Source organism: Paroedura picta, chromosome 8 (assembly GCF_049243985.1).
Source record: "Paroedura picta isolate Pp20150507F chromosome 8, Ppicta_v3.0, whole genome shotgun sequence".
NCBI classification, from domain to species: domain Eukaryota; kingdom Metazoa; phylum Chordata; class Lepidosauria; order Squamata; family Gekkonidae; genus Paroedura; species Paroedura picta.
The window spans coordinates 70111067-70119752 of NC_135376.1; positions in this window are offsets into that span (position 1 = coordinate 70111067).

The following is an 8686-nucleotide window of genomic DNA, read 5'->3' on the forward strand; positions in this document are numbered from 1 at the left end:
GGCAACCTTATTAGCTAGTCTAGAGTCAATATATCTAAAAAGGGTTTCTCTAAATAGAAATCCAATAAAGCAAGAGTTGTATTGTTCCAGGGAATTTTCAGATGTCTCTGGAGAAAGTACAAAAGCCAAAAAACCTTCAGTATTAATAAAAGATCTGGCTGCACAGCCTGAGTTCAGAAGACACCAGTCAGAGATTGCTTTTCACTGAGCTACATAAGGAAGGAGATATTTTTAGCACAGAATTTGTGAAAGGTGAGCCATCCTTAAAGTGCAAGAGAGTAAAGGTTGAAAAGGCAGCTTTTGAGGAAGTCTTTGAGGAAGGCAATAATTTAACTGTTCCTTATGAGCACATTATTTCTTGAGCACTGAATGTTCACACAAATTAGTTATATTCACACAAATTACTGTTTAAAATATTTATGCTCGCACAATGTTCATCACAAAGCACAAAGATGCAATACCATCTTTTTGTGTGTTAGTGCCATCCATACGCTTTCTTTCTTGCTTCCCTGATGCTATTTTTATGCTATGATGTTTTTAGATGCTCCCTGCTGATTTTGCTTTGACTGAAAAATCATGTGGAAGGTCCAGAATGTATTTGATAGGATAAGCAATACTAAATATTACTAATGGCTAGCACCAGAGATCAATTTTCTTGTTTATATAACAATTTATCTTGGTTGTGCTTCTGTCATTTTAACATCTTAGCCCAGAGGCCTGTTTGTGGCATTTTGACATATAACAATAGCTTGTTGACTTCTTCCTGTATTAATTTTTAAACAGGGTCCACTGATCTGATATAGTAACTTTGTGGAAGCTTTTTGGTAAATTTCTACCAACACTAAGCTGAAATTCAAAGCTAGAGAAATGCAATGGTTAAGAGCAGGGGTCCCCAACCTCCGGTCTGCGGCCCGGTAGTGGGCCGCAAAGGCCATCGTACTGGGCCGCCAGCGGCCGCGGCAGCCGGCGCGGCAGCCGGCGCGGCAGCCGGCGCGGCAGCCGGCGCGGCAGCGACGCTAACGCACATGCGCGGAACTGCCGTGCATACGCGGCAACTCTGCGCATGCGTGTTAGCGCCACCTGGTGGCCAAAACGCACATGTGCGTTTATGAGGAACTGCGGCAGCCGGGCCGCTGGCTCTCCCCCACCCCCGGAGGCAGTCCCCGACCAGATGAAGGTTGGGGACCACTGGTTAAGAGCATGACTCTGAGCCTACGTTGAAAGACATAGCTCAGCCTTGAATTCATTGTATAGGTTTAGCAACCAATACCATTAATTGGGGGGTGGAGGGAAACACCGCTGTAGTTCTTCAAATGCTATGTAAGCACTAAATGAATATTCACTGTGGCTTCACAGGATCCTAGTTTGCTAGGCTGTAACTACCCCCAGTTTACAAGTGGAGAACTGAAGGAAGCGTAACTTGCTCAAGTCTACAGAGAAGGTGAGGGTTAGGGTGAGAAGGTGAGCCAGAAAGGGCCACCCACTGATCTGTGCTTGAGCTAAGACAATACACATCTACTTCCTCAGAAATGACGCCACTAGAAGGCATACCAAGTTCATCCTCCACCCCTGCAGATGCCTCGGACTGGGAGGGAAGGGGATGAATCTTCACCCTCATCCACCTTTTCCTCCTCCTGTGCTAGGGATGCCAGTCTCCAGGTGGGACCTGGGGATCCCCTGGCTTTACAGCTCATCTCCAGGTGACAGAGATCAGTTCCCCTGGAGGAAATGGCTGCTTTGGAGGGTGGACTACACTGAGGTCCCTCCTGCCCACTCCTGGCTCCACTCCCAAGTCTCCACGTTTTTCCCAACCCAGAGCTGGCAACCCTATCCTGTTCAGCTTCTTCCTTAACCCCCCCCCCCACACCTTCTGTCTGTTTCTTGGAGAAAGTTATAACCTTGACTGTGTTCTTCTTGCCTATAGGCTGGAGGAATTTAAATAGCTCCTCACAGTGTCTGCATGCCCCTCCCCACCTGTCTGGTTTTTGGAGAACCAAACAATCTTGGGTGTTCCCCTAAAAAAGGCTTGAAAACAGTCTGTACCCCTTCATGGTTAACTTTGCTTTGCTCTGTGCCCAATCAGGCCACTGCAGAGGCATGGAGTTTGCTGCCAGTCTGTCAGGGGTTGAAGCTACAATATTGTCAGCTTGCCACCTACTGCTGCTGCTGTCCTGAGGAAGCCCCAAGGCTGTCCTCAATTGCAGTGACCGCTAGTCTTGCTACTGGAGTTGTAGGCAAGCCACATGTCCCTTTCATTTTCCTGCCAAGGGGCTGCAAGCCAACCCTTCTGCTGCCCTTGCAGTGGTTCACAAGATCAGCATCACAGCCCCATCTGACTCTGGACACTGACAGTCCATGACAGAACTCAAGCCCAACTTTTATTTAGTCACACAGTACAACTGTATAATGGCACGATTCCTTAAAAATATTTTTTAAAGAATATTCTAGAATGAATCTCCTTTTTAATATTAGCTGTGCTAATATTATACTACCATGTAATATATATCCATATATCTAATAGTGAACTGGCTGATTTCTGCAAGGATGTTGAAAGCCAGACTGCCCAAAGCAAAGCCAGACGGCCCAAAGACAAGGTAGGGGTCTGACTCTACCTATTTGGGTGGAGTTGCTGACTCCATGTTGGGAAATATCTGAAGATTGTGGAGGTGGAGCCTGAGGGTTTGGGCAGCGGAGGGGCTCCAATGAGGCATAATACCACAGAGTCCACCTTCCAAAGTAGCCATTTTCTCCAGGTGAACTGATCTCAGTCACCTAGAGATCAACTGGAATACCATGAGAGCACCAGCTACCACCTGGATGTTGGGAACGCTATATTTTGGGGGAAATTCCCCTGTTGTGCAGAAACATAAGGCTTTATCCATTAACCAAAAGTCTCAATACCTGTTTAATTTGTAGATATGCTGTAGAAGGGCAGAATATGCCTCTAGTCTAAATGGTGAGAAAAGGGAGGAAATGAAGAGCTCACTGAAGCTCCTGGGAATTTAGAATCCGGGGGGGGGGGGATTTTTAGAGGTGAGTTTGGGATTTCCAGACATTTCCACTTCTCCTCTGATTCCTCGCAGGACCCCAGCCTAAAGCTTTCTGTTTCCCTGCCTAAGCAGTATGCTAACTAACTGTACACTACCTTGTTTAAAAATACTCTTTTATTTGTCCTCTTGGGCAGTCTTCCCAATGTGCATTGACTGATATCGAATGCCTGGATGTCCTATAGTCCAGATTTAAACAACCATGTCGTTTCCTTCCTGGCTTATCAAGGAAACAGCCACTGTGCGGGAAAACATGAAGAAGTGTTTTGTAAAGTTTTGCATTTTGGTTTAAAAAGTCAACCAGGGACACACATCAATGGGGACTTGAAGAATCTGCTGTTATTGGTCAAACTCAACTGTTGATCCAGACAAATCAACTTATCAGTTAAAGTGGAAGGTTGCAAGACTGGCTGATTTCCCTGGGGCGTTTCCAGAGGTCCCCTGTTTGTTTGTTTTAATAATCCTCGGTCTGACCACAATGGATTATATTCAGAGGTAAACGTCACTGACAATAAAATCAGATTCCAGTACAATGCAATCCTACACAGAGATCCATCTTTCTAAATTCGTTGACTTTGTGAGATTTAGAAAGGTCCTCTGTTTCAGGATTGCAAACTTAATATGTCAGACAACACAAAACGATGGCTTATTTTAGTTTGTGAAAGCAGGATTCAAATCACTCAGTTTGCCTCAACAAATAGTTTTCCTCAACAAATGTTGATTTATTTGCCCCCACTCTACACCCTGGGAGAGCACCACCAGAGAACAAGTAAGATTTAAATGAGGATATCTGCATCTCAGCATCATGCAAAACCATCATGGAGGCTACGGAAAGTGGCAGGATAAAAATCCCCAAAATATATATTTTTTAATGTAGTTAATCAAACAACTTCAGATCCTGTGTTGACTGTTCAAACTGTCAGCAGAGTGGCCTGCATCTGGAAAATTACACTGTGCAGTCATGCTCCTCCCCCCTCACCTGAGTGTGTCATCACAATTGCTTGGGTGGGTGAGGGCTCAGGCACAGGGAGAAACATGGTTGCGCTCTGCTGTCCAACCCAGCAGGCGGATAAGTCTGCATGGCCAATGGGGGTGTAGTCAGTGATATAGTGAGCTTAAAGGAGGGCCCACTTGGCGAACTCCTTCCTTGATCACCCACCGCTGGGAATGATCATTCATTGCGTCCACATCCCTTTCACCAGAGAGTAGATGGCCACTTCCTGCAATAACTTACAATCTGCCATGGCCATGCCACAGGAGGTCCACTCAAAACTGGAAAAAGAGTTTGCAGCTGGCAGGGTTATGCTCCCCTTCCCATGTCCTCCCATCCTGGGTCTACAGGTGTCCCCTTTGAGGGTGGTTCCCAAGAAAGTAAGGTGACCAGATTTCAGTATTGGTAAAGTGGGACACCATTGACCGGAAGGGTTCTTGATTAAAAATTTGGTCTATATGGAGCAACAAAAAGTTTCATAGAACTCAAAGAATGCAAAAATAGTATTATAATATATATTTTTTACTTTCAACGTAAGTACAATTTGCCAGGTGCCCCAGATGTCCCTCCAAAAGTGGGACAATCTGGTCACCTTACAAGAAAGTGCTGGAGGAGTTCCGCTTGATTCACCACTTGTCATACACCAAGGGCAATTCTGTGAACAATTTTATAGCTCCCAAACCTTGTGCTGTTAAGTATGTCTCCTTCGATCAGGCAGTGGAGCTGGTAAGCCCTGTGACCCAGGGGCCCTTATGGCAAAGTGTGACATCAGGTTGGCTTTTTGCTTGCTGCCAGTCCACACTGCCTGCTAGAGTTCAAGTTCGAGGGCTTGTGGTATGTTGACAAGGCCATGCCCATGGGCTGCTCAGTAGCTTGTACCACCTTTGAAAGCTTTAATTCCTTCCTTGAATGAGCAGTAAAAGACCAGGCAAGTAGCCTGTTCGTCACCCAATATCTAGATTTCCTTTTTGTGAGGCTGGCCACCTCCACGGCCTGTGTGGAGCTCTTTCAGGACCTGGCAGCCCAGCTGCAAGTCCTGCTGGCTCAGGAGAAGACAGAGGGTCCCGCTTCTTCCATCACCTACCTGGGTACTGAGATAGATTCAGGTATGGGATGCTTCTGCCTTCGCTCAAGCCAACTTTGGGCCCTGCAGTGCCGCATCAGCTTTATGTTGGCCAAGGGAAAGTGCACTTTGCGTGACATGCAGGTGCTGCTGGGTCACTACAAAGCGGTCATGCCTGGCTGGGCTTTTTGTAGTACACTTTATTGAGGTTTTGATTCTCTGGTTTATTCTGGAAAAGGGTGGAGCCCAACCTGCAACATGAATTGGCTTTTTATTGCCATTCTTCAGGCATTTATTTCATTTAAAAAATTCTGCCCCCACCTCTCAGTCAAATTTATTAATGCGGTTGCTCCTGAAAAATCTGAAATACAAACACAGTTAAAACACAATAAATTAGACAATTGAAATAAACCAGCAATTGTAATAAAACACAGCAGGCAAAATATCCAGTGTGATATTGTCAGTCTAGAGGTGACCAAACTGTGGTTCTCCAGATGTCCATGGACCACAATTAACATGAGCCCTGCCGTTTGGCCATCCCTGGTCTAGAAGCTGGGAGAGCCAGGTTCATATCCCCCCTGTGCCATGAAGCTTTCTGAGTGACTTTGTATCATCAAATCTCAACATGCCTACCTCACATAGTTGTTATGAGGGAAAAATGCAAAAATCTTTGAATGATGCGATTAAGATATGCCAGATAGATAACACTGAAACATCAAATTTTTGAGTGTGGTAAAGGTTTGTGCTGCTGTTGATTATCTCAAAGGAAGTAAGTTCAAGTCTATGACCTATAAGTGCTTTTCTCCAGGGGAGTTCAGCAGTATTAATGTCATGTACTCCACACCGATGTTGACAGTATATTTATAACAAGTTCACTGAGGACATACTAGAGAGTCCAATGATATGCTACTAGTGCATTATTTTGTTTCACATTTCATTTACCCGTCATAAGAAGTGAATGTACCTGATATTCCATAACATACTACCTCTGAACCTGTAATGGTTCCTTGAGCAATGTATTTAATCCCCTTTTAAAGCCATATAACCAGCATGGTGTAATGATCGGAGTGTTGAAATAGGAGCAGACAGATGAAGCAGACAGACAAATCACATCCCCATTCCGCCCTGGAAGCTTGCTGAAGGACCTTGGGCTGGCCATGCACACTCTACATCATGAGGTTGTTGTGAGGAGAAAATGGAGAAAATGGAGGAAACAGTGTAAGTTGCTTTGGGTCCCCACTGGAGAGAAAGACAGGGTATAAAATATATAAGTAAATAATCAACCTCAGCGGTATATAAATGTAAAATAAATAAATAAAACAATCCCCTGTGACAGAGAAAACCATATATTAAATATGCCCTGTATTAAGCAATTTCTGGTGTTATGAAACAAGGAGAACAAATTGATTCTATCCACTTTCTCTCTAAATTTTTTTAAATGGGCTTTGATACTAATGCAAATAATAAACAGATTAAGTAAGTAAATGTGAAAGCAACCAAGAGAAGATTCTAGAAAAAGTGCTAACTGGACTCCAATAAAAATTATTTTCAAGAAGTTTTCCACCCTTGTTTGTATTTATCAAGAATATACCAATATCAATTACATAACCTAATGTTGTGGGTAAGTAAAAAAGATAACCAGGTCACTAACACATTCTAAATGCTTGTTTTCTTTGTTTCTTTTTAACCAAATTAGTGATCTGGGTTGCCAAAAGAGGACTCAGGGCTGGAGTAGGGGCTAAGTGAATGTTGTTTTCCTCTGAATAAGAAGCTCACATCTGCTCCACTTATGTCTATATTAGTTAAGTATGCACCCATTACACAAGCTCCCATAAGCAGTTAAAAGTTTTAAAACATATACCCAGAGGAGTCTGGGAGACGCTAGAGACTTTTTAAAGGAGTGCCAACAAGTGGAACATTTTGGCAGCTATGCAGAAACATTCTGCAAACCAAGTAAAACAAGGGCTTTAGATGGATTTGGTTGCAAAAATCATCACAGACAAGCAAAGCCACAGAAAGAAATAAGCATAATTTAACTGAGAATTGTTCTCAGCTGTTTGGAAGTGTACTATAAAAAATGTTATTTTCAGGTTTGGATATACTGAACCTCAAAAATATTGGTATTTCTAAATATTCCCTAATCCCAGTACAGGTATGGTATTTATATTTGGTTAATATTTGGGAATGCCAATTTATTTTTACTCTGTTGTTAGTTGTGAAGCCATGTCTGACCCATCACGACCCCATGGACAATGAGCCTCCAGGTTCTATTATAGCTTTTTATCTATTATAGCTTAATGGTCTCCATAGGCTATAATGAAGAACGGTTCTAGGATGTCTGGATGCTTTTTGAGCTGCTGGTGCGTCTCCTCAAAAAACCCTAATCAAATTTGAAACACTTGGATCAGGGGGTCCTATTCTGTGGGGCCCCCAAAGGTGCCCCCATCCTCCATTGTTTCCCATGGAGGAAAATACATTTAAACTTTAAAGGGAACACAGTTACTTTAAAATGTAAGCCACCGCAGCATATGAAAGCATTAAAAGGACTCACAGTCCCTTTTAAATGCCTTCTTCAAACTAACTCTGAAGGCATTTACAGGGATAGAGAGGCCTTTAAATGCACTTCCAACTGCAGCTATCCAGTGGTCCCAAATCCCCCACCCCCCAAAATAACTTGGGTCATTTCAGTGGCCAAAAAGTATCAAAATTGGTATCCAGCTGAATTAATTCCTGAAAAATACTGATAAGCAGAGACAGTTTCCTCCTAACGTACAGGACAGGAACCAATAAAACAAAAACCAGTCACCTGACCATATGGTTGGGAGTCAACTCCAATAATTTCCTCACATCTGAATGGATCTATGATCAACCAATGTATACTCTCCAATGCATACTGATTGACCAATGTATACTGAAAGGGAAATGGATAGAATTTCCCTCTCCTCCCACATAGCTTCTGTGCTCCCCCACTTCTCAAGACAAGACTGACTCCTTTCTTCTTTCACGACCTATTCAACATTTAATACACATAGGGCCCATAGTACAGCATTTCCATGGGATTTCAATTACTACTGGAATAAACATTCCAGTTTAAACTAGGTCTAGATTTTCCTATGGTCTGTTTTGTTCAAAAATACAATGGTGATATAAGAAGAATGTACTTGAACCTTTTGACATGACAGATGTTTGGCAACGCTACAGGCAACCTGACCTGCAGGGGAAAGGATGCTTTGTCTAGCTTGGCAAAAGCAAGCATGGCCTGAAACTTATCAATGCTACTCAGACCAGCCTAGGATTAATAAACAGATACTTGTCTCCTAGAGTGCAGTATCTGTTGTCAACTATAGCAGTTTTAATAATTCTTTTACATAACCAGTTCATTAAAACATTATAAAGAAAATACAACGTATTTTTAATTGCCCCCCAAAATTAAACACACTCCAGACTCTGGCAAACAAAATGTAATCAACTGAGGAATAATTTGATAAAATAATACAAAGTTAATCAAAGGTCAGGAAGGAGTTGGACCATTAAAGGACAAAAACCTGAAAGGATTGCTGAAGAGGAATGAGGCTGTTGAAAGGA